Here is a 23,377-nt window from a genome sequence, read left to right on the forward strand (position 1 = left end):
ATGTTCAACATATTTCTTTGGGCAAGACACCTGTGGAACTGGACTTTCAGTTGGCAAGGACGAGTAGTCTTCTGAACAGTGCAGGAATTTGCAGAATTCATGCAGCTTGCAGGCTCTTTTCTCTCTCACTATGTTGTTGATTCTTTGGGCAGTTTTTAGTTTCAACTTTGTCAGTCACACACGCACCAGCTTTAAGTTTCCATGGAAATTCTGTTCCTTCTCAATTATTTTCCCCTGACATTCAGCAGGGGGTTAATGTTTCTTAAATTGCTTATTTGGAATTACTAACTACAACCCTTATTCTTGGAAAATTTTCTGACTCAATGGATATAGTTAGATACATATGAGAAAACAACACTTGGAACATTAGCCATGTTTCACAGTTCTGGAAAGGTGAGCAGGGCATGCATACACAGAATAGGGAAAAGTACTGAGCAATACACAGAGTGCCATTTGTTGAGAGTAAGTTCCCTGGGCACCAAGCATAGAATCATTGGTAGGATCTGTTATGCTTCAAGAGGAAAAAATACAATGTAAAAAATGTGGAGTGGTTAGGTCCATCTTTACCATTCATAGGAGCTTATATTGGTGGAAGATGTACGGTATAGTGAAATGGAAAAGAGTGCTTTGTCAACGTCTGCCTTTTACAGAGAGATTGAGACATGGGACCTTCTTGTGGAAAAAGGAACTGTATAAAAATGTGTTTTGCATACAGGAACGAATTGAATATTGTTGTCCTTAAAGCATTGTGCCCATGTCTATTACTTTTTAACTTTGTAACTGTAGATAGCTGCCAGATAACATAAGTGCTTTTGAGAGCAGGATGGGTCTGGCTCAATATTTAGTTAAGCCTGCAAAAATACTGAACTCTGTCTAGAATAAGGTTTTGCAGGGGGTGAAAAGGTGTATTTGGGAAAGCAGTAAGGGGAACAATGGGGGCTTTCATAATGATCACCATGTATTCCTTAAATTGTGATGTATTTCTTAAAGTCAAAAATAGAAGCCGATTATAAAGCTGTTCATGTAAAACTCTGTTAAGTATAAATAAAGGTATCCTGAGCTATTCAGGGCCACTTGAGTGCATTCCACTTGGTGGTCAGAAGTTTTCCTTGTGCTGATGCCCCTTCTTCACCTCAGAACCTGAACTGGAGCTGAAGCTTGGCCCCAGGACAATCAATACTCTTATGATAGTCTCAAATATTAAGGAGCAGAATTTTACAATGTGCTAAAGCATGTTGAGACTAAGGGGAGCATTTATCAAGAAAGCTCATTACCATACCAATACAGGCACAGAACACTAAGATGAGTTGCATCTAATATTTATTTCTTTATTATGATGTGTGATTTCAGGTACTCATTAAACTGGATTATAAACACCACTCTTGGTTTAGTAATCCTTCAGGAAATGAAGGAAAGGGATTATATTTACACCTGAGGCAAGTGTTCGAAGGTATTTGCATGGAAATATCATGAAAATTTAGCTATGGGAAATAACAAGAATGCTCAAAGAACTCTTGGGAGTGAAAATCAAATGTGATAACTAGGTATGTCAGCACTCTTAGAAACAAAATAAACAAATGTGAGTTAAATTAATACAGAATGAAACTTAGTGTTGGAATAGGAAAGCAACTCACAGAAATAAAAGGTCCAGATATTAGAAGTGAAATTATTAAAACATAAATAATAAACACTCCATGACTGTATGTGTTGATTAGAAATGTGTAGCATGACTAAAAGTCCTTAAGGAACCAATTGTATACATCAGGTTTGATGAACAACACACACATAGCATAAATAGAAAACTATAAATATATTAGGTAAAATAATGGTTATCAAAAAAAGACACTAAAATATTCTTAGATGAGTGAAATTATTTTTAACTATAGAAATTAAAACTGATAGATGACAAAAATTAGATGTGGTCAAAACAATACTGTTTCTTCTAGACAGTGTATAAATCAATGCATAATGGTTTTCATAAGATAGAAATGAGTCTCCTAAAAACACAGTATCTCTGAGCAAGAGTTGTCAGAGTCAACCTGATTTAACAGTAACAACCTAAAGAAATAACGTACCAGTCAGAGAGTAAAGCAGATTTCAGCACAGAAAAGCACTTTCTCAATAAAAGAGTTTTCATTGGCTTTAAATGAATATTATGGAAAGGTTCCTCAACCAAATGCTTTAGAATCCCTGCTAGATTGACACAAGTAAAATGTGCTGTTCACTCATCCATCATGGGCTATGATTCATGACTTCCCAGAATATCTGTTAGATAATATTTGGTAATTTGTTCTCCCATGTATCTTTGGTTCCTGAAAAGGATCATGGAGAAGTCAGTTTTCCACAGTCCTTGAAGCATCCTTTACTATCCATGCACAGACATTGGTATTAGTTGATTATGAATGTAACCAACACAAGATGAATAATGTCAGCGAGCATCATGTAGGAGTCTGATTATTCAAAATAAAACTTGAATTTCAAAAGTGCTGGCACTGCTGAAGCTACCTGCAGAGGGTCAACCATCTTTCTTGGCAAAACCTGTCACTGTCTTTCAGTCAAAGATCACTGGGGACAAGGTCCTGGGCTAAGCAGAGTGGGCTTGTAACTGTCAGGAATGAAAATCCGTGAGAATCCATGAGGATTAAACTAAGGAAGTTCCAAATATAAAAACTTTGAGTGACTAAAATGTTTCAGATTTGATAATTCTTTTATTTTTGAAATATTTTCTTATACATTATAAGTTACTGAAATTATGAAGCTTAAGTCTAAATATAAAATTCACTGGCATGTGACATAAACCTTAGTCATATGAATTGCAATTAATTTTATATATTTTCCATTCAACAAAAATGGCATTTTTGAAAGTTCCTTTGTAAGGAATGGAAAGTGTTTATAATTCATTGCAACAAAAACTCATTCTTTGAATACACTTCTCTCCCAACTGTTCCCTGAAAGTTCAGTGCAAACATCAGCCTCTCTTGAATTAATTTTTTTTCTACCTAATTGCAAATCTCAACTTTTCTCTTGCTTTTCCCTACTTCTCATTCACAGACTTAGTAATTTTCTTCTGTTTCTTTTTATCATTTAGGTATATTCTTATTACATTTACATTTTTACTTTAAATGTCTCTAGTTTTATAATTATAATAATAGTTTCATAATATTTTGGAAGAAAATAAATTCTTAGAATATCTTGGGGATTTCTAAGTGAGATTGCACTTTAAAGTGACAAACATAAACCAGAAAGCCTTTACCCATCATTCCTCCATGTTCAGTTGGTCTTGGTGAAATACTGTTCTCAGTCCTCAGCATCCTGCATCAGATATCCTTTTCCACAGATACTATAGAACAAGCATAGATCCTCCTCACTCTATTTATCCTTATCAATGACTGATATTTTCAGTCCAAGAAGGCTATCATCGCATGGTCAAACTTGTTCAAAGAAACATTCTGTACCCAGTCCATAAACAAAGACTTCAGATATGAATTGTTTCTTGTTATGACCAGTTGATATTCCTGAAACTGTAGAGTAAATCTACAGGGCAGTGAGGGGATAATTATGGCCACCTATCTGCAGGTGATGCTGATCTCATTCTAGTCCATGGAAATCCTGGAAGATATCCCAATCTACAGATATTGATGTAGAAAAGTGTGCCCTAAAACAGAATAGATTCTGTAATCCACACAGAGAATGAAAGCCTAAAAATTAGGAAAATATAGTTTCATACTACTTACCTGAAAATGGTTTATTCAAAATATATCTGCAGTGCTTATACTCAATAGCAAAAGTAAAAGAAAATACTAAAAATTGGTAAATTATTTAAACATTTTACTTCTAGTCAAGATATACAAATGATCATGAAAATTCTCAATGAAGTTGAAAATGATCAATATGATCAAAATATTACAACAAAGTCACAACAAATTGTTGTTAACAAAATGACTAAAAAGTGTTGGTGAAAATATGAATAATTTTTAACTTTTTTACATGCAAATTTAAAAAAGTTTAGCCATCATATGGAACAGTTTAGAACTTTCTCAATAAATTACAGTGTTTACTGTTGTATTACTAACAGTTCCACCTCTGAATATACAACCCAAAAAACTACAGTCAGGATTTAAGATGGATATAGGCATTCCCATGTTTATGGTGGAAATGTTCACAATGTTCATGCATTCAATTGTATATGGGTATATGAATTAATAAAATGTAGTATGGGCTTCTCAGATAAGATAGCAAATACCTTTCTCCAGGGTAAATGTTACAGGTAAGAAAAGCACTGGTAAGCAATAAGAAACTATTTCAAGAGAGAAATAGGAGAAGCAAGAGAATCAAGAAAGTGTTGAGATTAAACTTAACATAAACAGGGATGTAGAAAAGTGACATTAGCAAAAGTGAGGAAGAGTTCACACCTCCAATTTCACCAAGCCATGTAGAGTGTAACTCAAAGTCGCAACTACAAGGTAAGACTGGAGAATAAGGGTTGACCTACTCACAACAGACTTGCAATCCTTGCTACAAAAATTGTATGAGAAATTCAACCAAAGACAGATATGGGAAGGAAAACAGATAATACATCTTAAAAATGTAATTCTCAATCAATCAATAAGAGATTGAAGAGGTCAGGTGGTGGTGGAACACGTCTTTAATCCCATTGGAAAGGTAGAGGCAGGAGGATCTCTGTGAGTTAGAGTGTAGATGTCTGCAGAGAGAGTTCCAGGATAGCCAATGTTACAAAGGGAAACCCTGTCTCAAAAAACAAAAAGAGAGAGAGAGAGAGAGAGAGAGAGAGAGAGAGAGAGAGAGAGAGAGAGAGAGACTGAAGACAGAGTTCAGGAATTATCACACATATGTATGTTTTATATATTATATGTTATATAATTATATATATATATATAATATATATTCCCCCAAATGAATAAATCTCAAGCTTCTTCAATTATTATTAAGAATTGTACATGAAACATGCATATTTTCACCTGGTCCATTTAGCTTTCAAACATTAAAGTACTTTTAAAAATATTTCAATCCTTAATAATGAAACTGTACTTTCCTTTTAGAATATGTAGATTGCCTTTCAGTGGTTTATTCATAAAGCCTCCAGTTTCACCCTCCACTTTTATAAATTATGAAGTTGAATTCCATGTACTAAAAATAAAATTTATCAAACTAATTTTAAAGTAAATATTAAGTACTTATTTGCAACTCTAAGAATCCTAAATTTAAGCCCCAACATAGTGATTTACATCATAATGAAAACATTAATTAGTACATCCCCTACTCATTATTCACTGCAGCCCTAAGCAGTTTTAATTTTCAACTATTTTCCCAGAACTGAAGAGTTTGGATAACTGAGACATGAACAAAATGACTTAAAACATTTTTCCTTTGTTTACAAAATAGGATAGTTGACTTTAATACCTTTTTTTCTTAAGTAGAATGAAGTTGAAGAACAGAATATCATAGATTACAATTTTCTGAGGACTGTTTTGAGTTATTTTAAAGATACAAGAAATTCATTTTCATTTGAGTATGCTTTTACACTGTTTATTTTCTATATGAAGCACGAGGAGATATAGTGAATGATCTTTAATATATTTTGGGTTAGGTTTTGATATTTGATTCCAGAAATTTCAACACATAGATTTACTATTTTAAATAATTTATTCATCTAACTTCTGGATCAAAAGAGGGTTAAATAAATAACATCCATTGATATCCAATACTGTTATACAAATTATATTTATCTGCTTTACTCTCAATAAAGACTTACTAAATCTACTAACAAATAGCAAAACTGATTCATTTGTATTTATTTTAGCTTCCTTAATGTTATCTATATGCTGAAAGAGGTATGTGGTGATACTGTGTTTCCCAATATATTGTGCACTCTAATAAACTTATCTGGTGTCAGAGAACAGAACAGCCACTAGATAGACGTAGAGGCCAGAAAATGGTGGCACACAGGCCTTTAATCCTAGCATTCAGGAGGCAGAGATCCGTCTGGATCTCTGTGAGTTCAAAGCTACACTGGAAACAGCCAGGCATGATGACACATGCCTTTAATGCCAGGAAGTGATGGCAGGAAGCAGAAATGTATGTAAGGACCAGGAACTAGAGCATTGTTAAACTTTTAGCTTTTAGAGCAGTTCAGTTGAGATCTGTTCAGATGAGGACACAGAGGCTTCCAGTTTGAGGGAACAGGATCAGCTGAGAAGCTGGCGAGGTGAGATTAGTTGGGGCTTGTGTTCTGTCTCTCTGATCTTCCAGCATTCACCCTAATATTTGGCTCCCGAAAAGTTGTTTTTTTTTTTTTTTTTATAAGACTCTTTAAGATTCATGCTACAGAGGCACTAACCAGCAATCAAATGCCTAGACAGAAGTGCGATGGGGTGAGGAGGGGGAGTTGGAGTCAAGTGAAACCATCATGCCAATGACATCACTGACTAGTCTTTACATACTGAGCAAGTTATTATTAGTCCATAGAAACCCCTAATGGGGCCAGGTGGTCCTTCCTGAATGGGGTTATGCAGGGAAATGAATAGTGTTTATTTTTACTACTTGAGAAATGAGAAAATAAGGGAGGGCTTGAGAATGAACCATTCATGTTAATTATTTCAGACCATTGTATAGAAAGAAAATATTTTGTTATAAGACTTCACATAATGTAGTTCTGAGCTTTCTTTTCTATAATATTTAAATAAAAACAACTGATGTCTTGAAATGTGTAACACTTGCTTTTGAACCATTCAGTAAATATACGAGGAGCATGTAATTCACAAGCACTAATCTAATTTATTGAATTTTCATCCTCTTCATTAAAATTGTCTCCACTGTATTTTTTTCAGAATTTATTCATCATATAAAATGTAGAAAAGTCTCATTTCCCAAAACATTAACCTTGCCAGTCATGATCTTCATTTTATATTTTCTTGCCTGAAATTCAACCATATAATCTATGAATGATTAATTTCTGCTTGTATTATTATTATTATGAGTACCTATATCAATACTTTTCCTAAAAGCTTTGTGCAAACTAAAAACGTTGATCATTTTGCCTTTTAAAGTCATGAAACTTAGAATTTCAAGACTATATTTTCCCAAGTTGTCACTACTTCAAAATCCATAAAATGTCTTGTTCTTTATAAGCTGACCTGTGATCATCAAAAGTGTTGATATTTGTTTATATTATATTTATTAAATTGTACTGAAGTTATATCTAAAAGTACAGAAAAAATTGTAATGTACTTGAGGAACATAACAAAATAGGTTGGTTGAACTAAATATAATGAGTAAGACACATCTATTGCTAAGAAATCTAGGTTGTATCATCAACTTTATGGTATACATATATAATAATATAAATATAATGAAAGTGCATAATTTTATACTTTAAGCCATTATGCTTTTGAGTATGTCATGTTATTATATTTTAGAATTTTTTAATAATAGTTTTATAGAAAATAATCATTAAATCATCAATTATCTCACTTATGGGCAAAATTACCTTCCCTTAACACATAGAAAGAGATTTATGTTAAATATCATCCTTAAACATATAAATTTCCTCTACTGGCTTTGAAATATGTATTCCTTTTTGATATAGTGAATCCTTAGTCAAAATGGAAATTTTGTTCTCTCTTTGTTTCATCATGGATTTAAGTTAATTTTGTTATCCATTGTCCTTCAATATGCATATTACTTGTAGTGATTTCTTTTCAATGAGATTTTTGTGTTCAAAAATTGAAAGATACTCCTGTGTATTTAAGATTTGTGCAATGTATAGCACTTGTTATTGTCTGTTTTATAAATTAGGTTAAGAAGGATAGAACCTACATTTACTCAACAAATACAAATGCAAAAGTACACATGAAGTTTAATTGTTCAAGAGATCAGTGTACATAATAAGTTAATTTAAATAAGACAGGTAATTTATGGTAATATGAATGGACCTAATTTAATTAAATGTGAGCTGTGTGAATTATACTGTGCTTTCTGTAGGAGAAAACAGTACATGTTGAGCTACCTTTTCAGTTCTTGACTGGTTGCTGGATTTCAACTTGGGCAAACAACTCCAAATTTCATAAGCTGATTTCTTTTAATAAATATTTTACTATATCTCTCTGTGGATTTGGTTTCTTAGGTGTAACTCTAATTGGTTCAACAACATTTCCCCTTCAGGCTTTACCAGGAACTCCCTGTATATACAAGCTGTTAAAGTAAGCTAAATCCCTTCTATATTCAACTGCCAGTAAATTCTTATGTACACTGTGCAATGTTTTTGTTTCTTCGATTCTCAGCTCCAATAGTTACTTCAATGTCTTCCTCTGACTCTATTCATGTGGATAATGATAGAAATTATATCCCATGGGAAATCATGTGGTTTTCCCAGCTCTTTTAAATTGGGCACAAAACCTAAACCTAGAGTCCCAGCTACTCTGAATGAGAGTAAACTGTAATTGCTTGCAACCAAATAAATATATGGAAAACAAAATTAAACACAATAAATTACATATGTTTTTTTACAAAGATACATTTTCTACAAAATCACTATCAATATTTAATTAGAAAATGTTGAAGTTTATTGGGAAAGTGATGTAGCTCAAAGTAGCACTGAGCGTGATCATTAATACCAAAACAAACAAAAACAAACAAAAAAAGAACAATGATACTAATACTACAAATATCAGAAACAACTCATGCCAAGAAAGCTAATCTGTGTCTAGGATTGAGGCCCCATTAAAGTTTCTCCTACTGTATCAGTGTACCCTTATATAGTCCATTTTTGGGTCTTGTTTCGGTAGCCATGTTAATGAGACTTCTCTGACAATGCTAGGAAATGAAATCCTCCCATTCCTTTGGCTTTTAGAATCTTCCTGCACCCTCTTTAGTTATGATCCCTGAGGCTTAGAAGCAGGAATTTTGTTGTAGATGTACCAGCTGAGTTGGGGACCAAGGTTATCACTTGTTTTCTGCATTATAAAACACTGTGGTTTTTTGTTTATTTGTTTGGGTTTTTTTTTGTAATGGTGTCCATATGTTGCACAGAAACATTTCATTGCTGAGGAGTGAGACCTATACTTAAGTGTTGGTATAAGGATAAATGTTTGGATGTGGTTAGGAATTATGCTGGTTTAGTAAAGTGGCAATAGTACATTTTGCTATAAGATCTGTGATATCACAGCTTTTGGTAGTTATCTAGGTTAACAGTACCAGGCATGATTTCCATCTTTTTAAACAGGCATTTATATAGCTGTTGGTTTTCACCAAGATATGCGTGCTACTATCATACTTTTTTCAATTTTTTTTAATTTTATGTTTTTATTCCTTTTATTAAAAATAGATTCCTTTCTCACATAATATATCCTGATATATTTCTGCTCTCTGTACTCATACCAATTTTTCCTCACCTCCCCTCCTCTCCTGATCTACTCATTTTTTCTCTCTCATTAAAAAAAAACAGGCTTCTAAGAGCTTACAACAAAACATAACAAAATAAAATACAATACGATAAAGCAAAAGTATCATATTGGATTTGGACATGGCAACCCAATAGGAGGAAAAGAGTCCCAAGAGCAGGCCCAAGAGTCAAAGACACACTCATTCTCACAGTCAGGAATTACATAAAATTACTAACCCAATGGCTATAATATGTATGCAGAGGACCTTATGCAGAACCGGTTAGGCCCTGTGCTTGCTACTCAGTCTCTCTGAGCTCATATGCACCTTGGTTAGTTGATACAGAGGGCCTTATTCTCCTAGTGTGTTCTGTCTTCTCTGGTTCTTACAGTGTTCATGGAGTTCCCTGAACTCTGAGGTGAGGGATTTGATGGAGACCTCTCAATTAGACTCCCTCTTCACATACTATCTGACTGTGGGTCTCTGCATCTGTTCCCATTGGCTTCTGGCAGAAGCCTCTATGACAGCTGGATAAGACACTGATCTATGAGCATAGCAGAATATATCATTAAGAGTCATTTTATTTATTTTTGTTTGCTTGTTTGTTCATTTGTTCGTTTATCAGTTGTGTTTGGTTTTACCCTAGGTCTGTAGGTTATCTAGTCTCTGGTTCTTGATTGCCGTAGTAGTATTATGTGTGGGTTCTTTTTTATGGAGTGGGCCTTAAATGAACTGAGATACTGATTGGCTTCTCCCACAAGTTATGTGCCACCATTGCCATAGCTTATTCTTCAGAATATTTTATTTTATGTCTGGGTTGGTATCCTTATTTCTCTTTCAGTAGTCTGTTGAGTACCTTCTGGAATCAAAGACATTGGAAAGTAGGGGTGAGAGTTCCATGTAGGCACCAGCTTGCCTTCTCCATGTTCAATTGATTGTGTAGATGTTGTCCTTGGCAATGGGGCACTGCTTTCAGTTTGCAGAGCAGCCTTCTGTCTTAGCAACAGCCTGGGTTATTTGAGGGATGTCCATGGGCCCCTTGGCCAACAATAAAATTGCATCCAGAACAGCCCTGTACCTGGAACAGGGACTTTCCACTGCACTAGATTTCCACTGCTTCTCTACCGTAAAGCCCACCAGTTCTAGTCATCTCTGCTTGCAATATCTCCCTCCATTTCATTCCCCCATTATCTAATACCCTCATCCCTACCTGCTCCCAGTACACCAAGATAATCTACTTTATTTACTATTTCCCCCTCACAGGAAGATCCACACATCTTCCTTAAATCCTTCCTCTTTGCCTCACCTCTCTGGGTTCATAGATTTTAACTAGACTATCATTTATTTAATGGCTAGTATCCACTTATAAGTGAATACATACAATATTTGTCTTTCTGGGTTACAGATATCTCACTTGGAATGATTTTTTTCTAGTTCCATCCATTTGTCTGCAAATTTTATAATGTCAATTTTAACAGCTAATACTCCATTGTGTAATTGTACTACCCATTCTTTATCCATTTCTTTGTTGAGGGAATCTATGTTTTTTTTCCAATTTCTGCATATTATGAATAAAGGCACATGAACATTGATTTGTAGAATGGAGCAACCTTTAGATATTTGCCCAAGAATGGTATAGCTAGATCATAAGGTAGATTGATTCCAAACTGTTTGAGGAACTGTAATATTAATTTTCATTGTGGCTATATTGGCTGTACAAGTTTGTACTTCCACCAGCAGTGGATGATTTGGCTACCAGCTCCACATCCTCAACATGAACTGTCACTTGTGTTATTGATCTTAGTCATTTTTGTAGCTGTGAGGTGGAATCTCAATGTAGTTTTAATTTGCATTTCCCTGATGGCTAAGGATGTAGAACATCATGTTTCTCAGCCATTTGAGTTTCCTCTACAGAGAATTCTCTGTTTAAGCCTGTACTCCATTTTTAAAATTAGTTTATTTGGTTGTTTGATATCTAGTTCCTTGAGTTCTTTATATATTTTGGATATTAATCCTTTATCTGGTATGGAGTTGGTAGAAACCTTTTCCTATTCTGTAGACTACTGCTTTATCCAACTGATGGTGTCCTTTGCCTTACATATACTTTTCAGTTTTGTGAGTTCCCATTTATTGATTGTTGCTCTTAGTGCCAGCATATTGGTGTCCTATTCAGAAATTCATCTCCTGTACCAATGCATTCAAGGTTCTTTCCCAATTTCTCACCTATCAGGTTCAGTGTTTCTGGTTTTATGTTGAGATCCTTGATCCACGTGGACTTGAGTTTTGCACAAGGTGATAGATAAGGATTCATTTGCATTCTTCTGTATGCAGCCATCTACTTTCGGCATCACTATTTGTTTAAGATGCTCTTGTTTTTCCAGTGTGTATTTCTGATTTCTTTATCAAAATTAAAGTGTCCAAATGTACATAGTTTTATGTCTGGGTTTTCAGTTCAATTTCATTCAACTACCTTTCTGTTTTTATGCAAATACCATGCAGTTTTTATTAGTACAGTTCTGCAATACAGTGTGCAATCAGGAACGGAGTGATCTCCAACAGTTCTTTCATTACTTAGGATTGTTTTAGCCATCCTGAGATTTTTTTTCCCTTATATATGAAGATGAGAATTGTCTTTTCAAGGTCCATAAAGAATTGTGTTGGAATTTTGATGGTTATTATATTGAAACTATAGATTGTTTTGGGAGGATAGCATTTTTACTATGTTACTCCTACCAATCCATGAGCATGGGAGATCTTCCCATCTTCTGATAACTTCTTCAATTTCTTTTTTAAAGACTTGAAGTTTTTGTCATATGAGACTTTCATGTGCTTGTTTAGGATTACCCCCAATATATTTTATATTATATGAGGTTATTGCACAAGGTGTTCTTTTCCAGATTTTTTTTTCTTGGTCTGTTTGTTATTTGTATTTAGGAAGGTTACTGATTATTTTTTGAGTTAATCTTTTATCCATATACATTGCGGAAAGAGTTTATCAGTCATAGGAATTACCTGGTGCAATTTTTAAGGTCATCTATGTATACTATCATATCATTTGGAAATAATGATACTTTGACTTTTTCCTTTTCCGTGTGTATCCCTTGGATATATTTTAGTTATCTTATTGTTCTAACTAAAACTTCAAGTATTATATTGAATAGATATGAAGTAGATAACCTTGTTCTGTTCCTGATTTTAGTGAAATTTCTTTGAATTTCTCTCCATTTAATTTGATGCTGGCTATAAGCCTTTAATGGTGGTAAATCACCTTTACTGTGTTTGAATATGTACCTTGTATCCATAATTTCTCTAAGACTTAAAAATGAAGGGATGTTGGATTTTGTCAGGTTTTTTTTTTCTATTAGTTTGTTTATTTAGTGGGTTACACTTACTAATTTTTGTATATTCAACCGTTTGTTTCTCTTCCTCTGGGATGAAGTCTATTTGATCAATCTGGATGATATTTTTGATGTGAGCTTGTATTCATTTTGCAGTTATCTTATTGAGTATTATTGCATCTATGTTCTTAAGGGAAATTGGTCTGTAATTCTCTTTCTTAGTTGAGTCTTTCTGTGGTTTGAGTATCAGGGTAACTATGGCCTCATAAAATGATTTGGGCAGTGTTCTTTCTGTTTCAATTTTGTCGAATAATTTGAGGAGTATTGCCATTAACTCTTCTTTGAAAGTCTGGTAGAATTCTGCACTAAAACCATCTGGTTCTGGGCTTTTTTTGGTTGGGAGTCTTTTAATGACTGCTTCTATTTCACTAGGACTTACAGATCTTTTTAAATTGCTTACTGGATTTTGGTTTAACTTTTGCAAATGGAATCTATTGACAGAATTATCAATTTCATTTATATTTTCCAATTTGCTATAAACAGGATTTTAAAATATATCCTTATGATTCTCCAGATTTCCTCAGTGTCTATGGTTATGTCCTTTCTTTTGTTTTTGATTTTACTAATTTTGACATTTTCTCTCTGCCTTTTAGTTAGTTTTGATACAGATTTTGCTATCTTGTTGACTTTTCTCAAAGATCCAACTTTCTGTTTCATTGATTATATTATTCTCTTTGTTTCTATTCTATTGATTTCTTCCCTGAGTTTAATTATTCATTGTCTTCTACTTATTGTCCTCTTGAGTGTATTTACTTCTTTTGTTCATTAGCTCTCAGGTGTTCAGTTACATTACTAGCATAAGATCTCTTCAATTGTTTTATGGAGACACTTATTGGTATTGACTTTTTCTTAACACTGTTTTTACTGTGTCTGTTACGTTAGGATATGCTGTGTATACAATTTGTTAAATTCTAGGAAGTCTTTAATTCCTTTCATCTTTCTTAACCCATTTTTTTAATAGAGAGTTTTTCAGTTTCCATTACTTTGTAAACTTTCTGAGGTTTCTGTTGTTGATATCCAGCTTTAATCTGTGGTGGTCTGATAGTATGCAGGGAATTATTTCAATTTGTTTATATCTGTTTAGACATGTTTTGTGTCTGTGTATGTGGTCAATTTTGGAGGAAGTTCCATGAGGTGCTGAGAGGAAGGTATATTGTTTTGTGTTTGGGTGAAATGTTCTATAAATATCTCTTAGGCCCATTTGGTTTATAGTGTCTGTTAGCTCCATTATTTCTTTCTTTACCTTTTCCTGGATGACCTGTCCATAATTAGGAGTTGGGTATTGAAGTCTTTCACTATCAATGTGGGGGTCAATATGATTTAAACTGTAGTGATGTTTCTTTTACAATGGCAATCGAAAATTTACTGGGTATAGTAGTCTGGACTAGAATCTTTGATCTCTTAGAGTCTGAAGCAAATCCCTCTAGGACCTTTCAGATTTTAGTATCAACATTGAGAAGTCAGGTCTAATTCTAATAGGTCTACCTGTATATGCTCCTTTGTCCTTTTCCCTTGCAACTTTTAGTATTCTTTATTTGTTATGTATATTTAGTTCTTTGATTATTATATGGCTAGGGGACTTTCTTTTCTGATCCAATCTATTTGATGTTTTGTAAGCTTCTTGTACCTTTATAGGTATAACCTTCTTAAGGTTAGGAAAATTTTCTTCTGTGATTTTGTTGACAATATTTTTTGGGCCTTCAATCTGGGTTTCTTCTTCCATTATTCCTATTATTCTTAAGTTTGATCTTTTCATAGTGTCTCAGAGTTCCTGGATGTTTTGTGTCAGGAGGTCTTAGATTTAACATTTTATTTGACAGATGTATAAATTTCTTCTATGGACTTCTTTGTAGTTCTTGTTTGAACTCATAATTTTTCACTTCCAGAATCTTCTCCATGTGTATGTGTGGTGTTGGTGGTGGTGGTGGTGGTGGTGGTGGTGGTGGTGGTGTGTGTGTGTTTATTGATTGTATTTCCATTTCTATTTTCAGGTCTTGTAACAAATTTCTAAACAATCTTATTAAATAAAAAAAAAACTTGGTGCCAGTTATTGTGAATGCTGAAAGATCAGAAAAACAGAACAATCTACATCCAACCTCACCTTGCCAATTCCTCAGCTGAACTTGTTTCCTCAGACTATTAGCCTCTGTGTCCTCATCCGAATGGATCTTAGCTGAACTGCTCTAAAAGTTAAAAGCTTCATAAAGGCTCTAGTTCCTGGTCCTCATGCTTTATATATCCTTCTTCTTCCCGCCATCACTTCCTGGTATTAAAGGCATATGTCACCATGCCTGGCTGTTTCCAGTGTGGCTTTGAACTCACAGAGATCCAGATGAATCTCTGCCTCCTGAATGCTAGGATTAAAGTCTTGTGTGCCACCATTTTCTGGCCTCTGTGTCTGTCTAGTGGCTCTTCTGTTCTCTGATCCCAGATAAGTTTATTAGGGTGCACAATATATTGGAGGACACAATATCACCACAAGGTCTCACACAGTTTTATTCATTTCCTTCAACTGTTTGTGTTTTCTTAGATTTCTTTAATGGATTTACTCATTTTTATCAGATTTTTGTTGGTGGAGGTGGTGGATTTTTGTTTTGTTCTGTTTTTGTTTGTTTTTTGGGGGGGTTGATTTCTTGGCTTTCTTTAAGGAATTTATTAATTTCTTCTAATTGTTTATTTGTGTTTTCTGGATTCTTTTAAGGTATTTGTTTATTTTTTCTTTAAGGAACTCCATCATATTCCTAACAACTGTTTTAAAGTCTTTTTCTTTGCTTCAGCTATGTTGGAATGTTCAAGGCCTGCTGTGGTAGGATAGTTGGGTTCTTGTGGTCACATATTGTTCTGTCTGTTCTTGATTTTGTTTTTAGACTGGCATTTTGGCTTCTGCATTTGGGAATATTGTAGGCTTAGGTGCTAATTTCTGGATTTGACTTAGTTTCATCTGTGTTTTTGTTTCTGTTTCCTCCCTGGTTTTTTGGAGTGTGAATACTATGTGTTTCCTCTTTTCCTGGCCTGCTCACCTGATGTTTTCACAGGGAATGTCTGCTTTGGTTGGAGCCTGGGACGCTGGGAATAGTTTGGGGAGGCAAGTTTGGAGAAAATTTTGTGATCCCTTGAGAATGGGGTCAAAGTGAAAAGGGAGAACAGAGCAGAGTTCCTGCTACAGATCTGTGGATGAAACTTGGGGGGTTGGACCTCAGGAGCAGCAGGAGAGGTGTTTGTCAGATTTCAGCTTACTTGTTGCCCTGAAGGAGCACTCCTTGGGTGAGCAGAGGGTGGCTGCTGGGGTTGGGGTCTGGAACAAAGCAATGAGTGGTAGGAGGAAGGTTAGAAATGGGAAGTTCTGCGGGGAGCAAAGGAGATCGGAGGTGGGAAGAAGGTTGCCAAAGGTGTTCTGCTGTGGGACTGGAGATGAGGCTAGGAGATTGGAGCTGGAACAACAGACAGAGAAGAGGTCTGTTTGCAGTCTACCTTGTTTTCTGGCGTTTGTGGCTTGTGTGTTAGCTTGGGGGTGTCTGCTGGAGTTCTGCTATGTTGGAGTGTCACAAGTGAATGCCTGCTGATGTTGGAGGCTGGGATAATAGGATGCATTGGGTGAAGGAGGATTGGTAGCAAAGATTTTTATACTCTGTTGGGGGTCGGTAAGAGAGGGAGCTGGGATGCGACTGGTTAGGAAGGTGGATATCAGGAGCAGCAGGACAAGTGTAGGTCTGCCTTCATCCTACTTGATGCCCTGGAAGAAGAGGTCCTTGGGTTATCAGAGGATGCCTGCTGGAGCTGGGGTCTGTGACAAAGCAATGAGTGGGGAGTAAGTTTAGAAGAGGGAAGATCTGTGGGATCCATGGGAGATTGGAGGAGGGGGAGAATGCCAAAGGTATTCTGCTGCAGAGCTGAGAATGAGTCTAGGAGGGTTAGACTGGGGAAACAGAGTTACTCTCATACTCTTGAGATTAATGCACCGTACTAGGCATTGATTTAGTTCATAGGCATCACACCTGCAGAGAACTGTTGCTTGCTTCCCAGTCTTCAGAGTTTGCATGACTCATTCTGGTAACGCGAAAGCTGGTCCTTGGGAGATGCTCTCAGTTCAGAACTAGCTTGGACCCTCTCATGTTGGAAGAGCATGGTTTGTGTAGCCATAGGGACTCACCTTCAGCTTCTGGGAGGCACCAAGCACAATAGCAATAGTTTAGGTCTTAGAAATCTCTTGGACCTCCCTGATTGAAAACTCAAAAATGGGTTTCTTTTCTCTGGGTTGGGAATTTTGTAAAATATAAATAATTATTTAAGCTATATATGTGTATAGCCACTGAGATTGGGAGAAATCATGTTCTCTAAAGGAGTACTACCAAATTGGTTATTCAATACCAAGTGGTCAGCCTTGAAACTGTAAACATTCAAGTAACTTTTTTTTTAACTAATCAGGCTGGTGTGTGTGTGTGTGTGTGTGTGTGTGTGTGTGTAATATCAACTAAAGAAATAGAGACTATAATTTTGAGAGACAGCAAAGGAAGTACATGGAAAAGAATAGAGGAATGAAGTAGAATATGAAAGTGATGTAACTGTATTTTATTAAAAAAAATTTAAAAGAACGAATTATACACTCTTCCTAAGACACAGTAGATTTCTGTTGTTTATATTAAACTTATTAATCTCAGTAGCCAAGGAAAACAGCCAAATAGCCAACAAAAATGAAAAACAAATACATGGCAGTTTAAATTGTCATAGATAGAATGTGTCTTAGTCAGGGTTTCTATTGCTGTGAATAGACTCCACAACCGTATCAACTCTTATAAAGGAAAACATTTGATTGGGGCTGGCTTATAGGACAGAGGTTTAGTCCATTATCGTCATTGCAGGAAGCATGGCAGCACGTAGGGGGACATAGTACTGGTGAGTAACTGAGAGTTCTACGTCCCCATCAGCAGGGAGCAGAAAGACAGTGGCACAGGACCTCACTTGAGCATTTGAAACCTTAAAGCCTGCCTCCACCGACACACTTTCTCCCAGAAGGCCAAACCTACTCCAACAAGGGCAAACGTCTTAATCGCTCTAACTCCTCTCCCTATGAGCCTATGGAGGCCATTTTCATTCAAACCACACAGAGTGTTTTCATTTCTATAAAGAACTTACTGTTATTAAATATTAAATATTGATTCTTGTATCAAAAATAAATTTTAGTGATTGGATAATCAAATATGAAGCTGAAAGAGATTTACTATTTCTAGAATATTCTCAAAGGAATTTGCTTTCGTGAACTGCCTCCTTTCCCTCATATGTTATTACTGTTGTTCTTGCTATTAGAAATTTAAGGAATCAAAAGTACCTTCTGTTACAATTCCTAGTCACTCGCCCAGCTACATGACCATGCGTGTGCTGTCCAATAGCCAGGCAAGATAGTTAATCATCCCAGGGCCTTACGTCCTACACAACCCACGTGCTGCGTGATCATGTAATTTGCAAGCAGCGTGATCACATAATCTATGTGAATGCATGGCGTAGCTACATAAACCCATGTGTGCATGTATAGGGGGGACCTATAAGAGAGGGTTCCACCTATCCCCCCTCCTTTCTTCCTGCAGTCACTCCATAGGCCTACACATACCCCTTCTATTTTCTTCCCTTAATAAACTCTTATAGTGGCTTTTGTTGTGCCTTGTGGCTTTTCTTGCATGGTCAACAGTGACACTTAATAAATAACATTGGTGCCGAGACAAAGAAGGCCCTCCTGGTGCTCTGTGTCTGAGACCCTGTACTGAGGTTTGCTCTACCTACAACTGCCCACTTTTCCATTTGCCCAGCCACTGAACTGCTTCACACAACAGCGGCTGCTCAGATTGGTGAACCTGTGGGAATGACCATAGATTGTCCCTTCTCTCGCTTGACAAAGCATTGAATGTCTTGTGCCTGCCACTGTTGGACCCTCGTCCTTGGGCTACATATGCCCCGACCCTCATTCTCTGGCTTGATGAAGCATTGAATGACTCATGCCAATCGCCGATCCTCACTTGATCTTGGGGACACCTGAGATTGTAGTCTTGGATCATGATTATTTCTTTTTTTTTTTTTTTCATTTTTTTTCTCTCTGCCTTGGTCATGGGAAATAAAGCTTCCAACCCTATTAGTCCTACCTCTCCTCTGAGAGAAATTTCTAGAAACTCTTAAGCCTCTCATCTTAATCCCTTACTTAAAGACCTCTAAGCTTGTCTGCCTTTGCACTAAAAAGTAATCTAAATATCCTTTAGATAACAATAAAAAATGGCCACCTAATGGCTCCTTGGACCTCAATATTTTACAGGAATTATCTAACTTCTGCCAGCAAATGGGCAAACGGAAAGAGTTACCTTATATCCAGGCTTTTTTTTTAAACCTCAGTTTTAAACCCTGCCTTCTTAATTCCTTCTCTCCTGCTCACGTGCTCCTAGCTATGGAACCTGAACCTGAGGAATCTCTGACTACCACTCTGGACCCTGCACATGAGCCTCCACCTATCAGACCTCCTGCTCCTGCTCCTCTGTCCCTTTGGCTCCTCCTATAGCCCCCTCCTCTTCTCCAATTTCAGGCAGCTCCAACCAGCTGCTAAGGGATCCAACTCTGGCCATGCCAAACCAACAACCATTCTCCCTTTGCCAGAGGTGGCAGGGGTGAATGGACTGGTTAAGTTTCACATCCCTTTCTCCCTCATAGAACTTACTCAGATAGAAAAAAACAAAAACAAAAACAAAAAAAACCTGGGCTCTTGTACCTCTAATTCTGCTTCCTTTATTGAACAATTCTAATATATTACCCAATTTTATAGCCTCATCTTTTCATGATATATATGGTACTTTCCAATAACTTACTTCCGGAGGAGCGTTGACGGGTATGGGAGCAGGCTAGGATACATGCAGATGAGGTTCATTAAACTCATGCTGCCCATCCACCCAGGGCCTAGACAGTTCCCAATCAGGACCCATGTTGGGATTAAAATACCCCGAGTGGCTCTCTAGCTAGGGATCTGTTTACTACCTGCCTCCTGGCAGGTCTTCATAAGACTGCCCTCAAACCAGTAAACTATGAAAAGCTAAAAAACATAATTCAAGATAAGGAAGAAAATTTGTCTTATTTTTTAGAACAGCTTACAAAGGCTCTCTTACAATATACTAGTCTGTATCCTGAAAGCCCAGAGGGCAGACAGCTCCTTATGACCCACTTTGTCTTGTAGAGCTTCCATGACATCGGGGCTAAACTTAAGCATCTGAGAGAGGGCCTCTGACCCTACAGGCAGAAGTCTTAGTGGTGGCATTTAAGGTGTACCATGGGAGAGATGAGAAAGCTCATAAACAGAACTGCCAAATGCTGGCACAAGCTAACTAACTGGCTGCCCAAAGGCCCCCAGGTCCCTGTTTTAAGTGTGGTAGAGAAGGCCACTGGGCTCACACCTGCCCTGCCCCACAAGATGCCACCATTTGGGCCTTGTCCAAAGTACCACCAAGAGGGACACTGGTCAGCTGACTGCCCCCGTGCACCTTGTGGCATAGGGTCATCAAACAAAGACCATCCTCCATTCAATCTCCTAGGCTTGGAGATGGACGGGGATTGAAGGTGCCCTGTTCCTGGCCTGACCACAACCATCTCTCACAGGGAACCAGGGTAGCCATTACAGTATTGGGGTGATCCATTTCCTTCCTTTTGGACATCAGAACAACTTACTCAGTCCTTCTCGTCTCCCTATTGTTGGGGTAGAGGACAGTCTTACCTACCTCACCAGACCAAATACACTTAGTTGTATTTTCAGGGGTACCCTTCTTACCCACTCATTTTTAGTTCTGCCAAAATGCCCTCTGCCCCTAATGGGAAGAGATTTTCTAGATAAGGTAGGAGCTTTTATTTCACTTGCTCCCCCCCCATTTGCCTACTTCAGACTCATCTGCAGATCCTCTCTTTCTCCTCCTAGCCACCCAGCCTATTACCTCTAACATTTCATTTCCCTTGCCAGCCTCTCAGGTGGACCCCAAAGTCTGGGATACCCAGAACCATTCTATTGCTAAGCACCATACCCCTATTATTATCCAGTTGCAGGACCCTATCAGGTTTATTACCCAAGCTATGTACCCTCTCTCACTCCAGAGCCTTAGCGGACTTAAGACTATCATTTCTGACCTCAGAAAAAAAGCATGTTCCAGGTTTTTCTCTCTCTTTTTCTTGTTAACACTAACCAATAAAACTCTGATAGCAGAGTACTAAACATTATAATATCATGGCTACGAGCTCAAGATTTTAAATTCCCTGTGACTGCTTCTTAATATGTTTAAAAATTCTTCCAAGCTCCAGAGCTTGCTTGAATTCACTGGGATATGTGAGATCCACTTCAGATAAGTATAATTCAAACTTTTCTTCTGCCTCACCAGCATCTTGTCAGACCCAAGCAGTCACAGAGCCTGAAGCAGAGGAAGACAATGGACAATTCCCAAAGCAGTGGAGGACAATCCACTACCTCAGGACATCCAGCAAAAGCCCCCTTCCCTACCCCCAAAAGTTAGCCGACACCCACCAACTCAGCTGGAAGCAATTTTGGGAGACATGGCACCTCCATTCCCGTTTAACTGCCATTTTAATAAAAAAATAAAGAGTCTGGAATGTCAGAATCCCTAGTCACTCCCCCAGCTACATGACTGCATGTGCACTGTCCAGTAGCTAGGCAAGATGCTTAGTCATCCCATTTGTCCTACACAATCAGTGCATGGTGTAATCACATAATTTGTGAGCAGCGTGATCACATAATCTATGTGCATGTGTGGTATAGCTATGTAAGCCCATGTGTGCATGTGTGGGAAGAACCTATAAAAGCGGGTTCCACCTATTCCCCTTCCTCTCTTCCTGCATGGTCATTCCAGAGGCCTATAAACACCCCTTCTGTTCCCTTTCTTTAATAAACTCTTATAGTGGGTTTCGTTGTGCCTCCTGGCCTCTCTAACATGGAAAACAGCACCGCTTTATCAATAACACCTTCCTCCTTCACTACTGTCTGACTAGATTGGGAAACAATGTTTTCTACAAGCTCATTTTTTTTTAATACTACAAAAACTCCAAAATTATTGAGTGCAACAGAATACTTAAAATCTCTTATCTCAAACATTTTCAGGTTGTAAGTTATGTTCTCACAAATAAAATCACTTTCAGTTATTTCAGACCCTTATTGTGCTTATGTGCCCACATTGCTTCCTGTCGAACCCAGCAGCAGTGAAGCAGAGTAGGGAGATGCTGTATGCTGCTAGTTAGCACTGTAATTTCCACTTTATTTGTGTGCCAGTTGCACTAAATAGAAATCAATGCTTCCACCAAATGTTACATCAAGGAAGTAGTTAGAATTAATTTACTACCATGGTGACAAAGGGGTCAATAAAGATACACAGGAAGTTAAAATTACACCTACCTTCCTTAACAATGAAGTAAGCCAATGGAGAATTTTGCTTTGCCAGTCTTATTTTTGGTGGGACTCAGTTGATAACTGGTTATCTATGCACAATCTTTTTTTTTCTTTCTACTTTTTTTTTTTTTTTACAGGGGAGAGCATAAACATAGTTCCCCACTACCACAAATTATGGAGTCAAATTTCCTGCATTTGGGGAAATCGCAGGGGTCAGCACATCTGGAGTGCAATGGATAAGCCTCACTCTGGGAAAATCACCTTCGTGATCATGTCCATACCCAATCTTTATCTGGTGTCACACTCAAGTATATCACATACACAAGAAATGATCCAATAATATTTAGATTTTTTTTTAGCAAAGTATAGAATTTCTAAAACATTATGGAAAATTTTCTCGTTATTTAAAACACTAGAAAAATAACAATTTCACTGGGATTAGTCAATTGATAGATGCCTAAATTGAGATAGGTAAGATTTGATAAATATATCCAACCAAGATTTTTAGAACATAATCCCATAATATTGTGAACAAATATGCATGAGAACAACTGAAAGACGTAGCAACATATAAAGACTCATTTACATTAACCAAAATAAAAATAGGAAACCCAAACTTCCCTGGTATTCCTAACTGCCAGGGCAGATAGTTAAGGGTTCCCCAGAAGACACAGGTTATTAAGAGAAATTTGCAGTACAAGCCATAAGATACCTCCCTCCCCATTATAGGCCCAGGAGGCTCCAGAGCTCTACCAAACAGTACAGGCTATGGCCATTGCTCTTAGTTACTCACCATAACTTCATGGTAAGATCCTACTGTTGAAGACATCTTATACTTTGGCTTCAGGATATAGAGATATGAACCATACACTTATCAGGAAACTTCCTCCCTCCTACCCAGCTTTCACAATGCCAGAAAGTTCTATGCAGATTCTTGGAGAAAGAAAAGAAAATGATCTACCTGGCTATCTGCAATATCAACCTGCGAGGCAAGATGTGCCTACTGAGTCAATAGGGGAAGGACTGTTATGAGGTAACTAACTGCTTTCTAACTGTATTGGAAGTCCACTCTGCAGAATATAATTTCATACACAGGACTCCAATCCTTGTCCAAAGCCCATGGCTGGGAATGTTCAGTGCTCTAGACTAGAACCTTCTATAATTATTTTGC

The 23,377-nt window shown here is 36.9% G+C and overlaps 1 non-coding gene across 1 annotated transcript; it reads right to left on the reverse strand.

Moving 5' to 3' along the window:
- Nucleotides 1-22,340: 22,340 nt before the first annotated feature.
- On the reverse strand, nucleotides 22,341-22,498 carry LOC131897259 (U1 spliceosomal RNA). The gene has a single exon (XR_009375619.1). It is a non-coding gene; the product is annotated as a U1 spliceosomal RNA (small nuclear RNA).
- Nucleotides 22,499-23,377: the final 879 nt, after the last annotated feature.

The sequence above is a fragment of the Peromyscus eremicus genome, chromosome 20 (assembly GCF_949786415.1).
Source record: "Peromyscus eremicus chromosome 20, PerEre_H2_v1, whole genome shotgun sequence".
In the NCBI taxonomy this organism is placed as follows: domain Eukaryota; kingdom Metazoa; phylum Chordata; class Mammalia; order Rodentia; family Cricetidae; genus Peromyscus; species Peromyscus eremicus.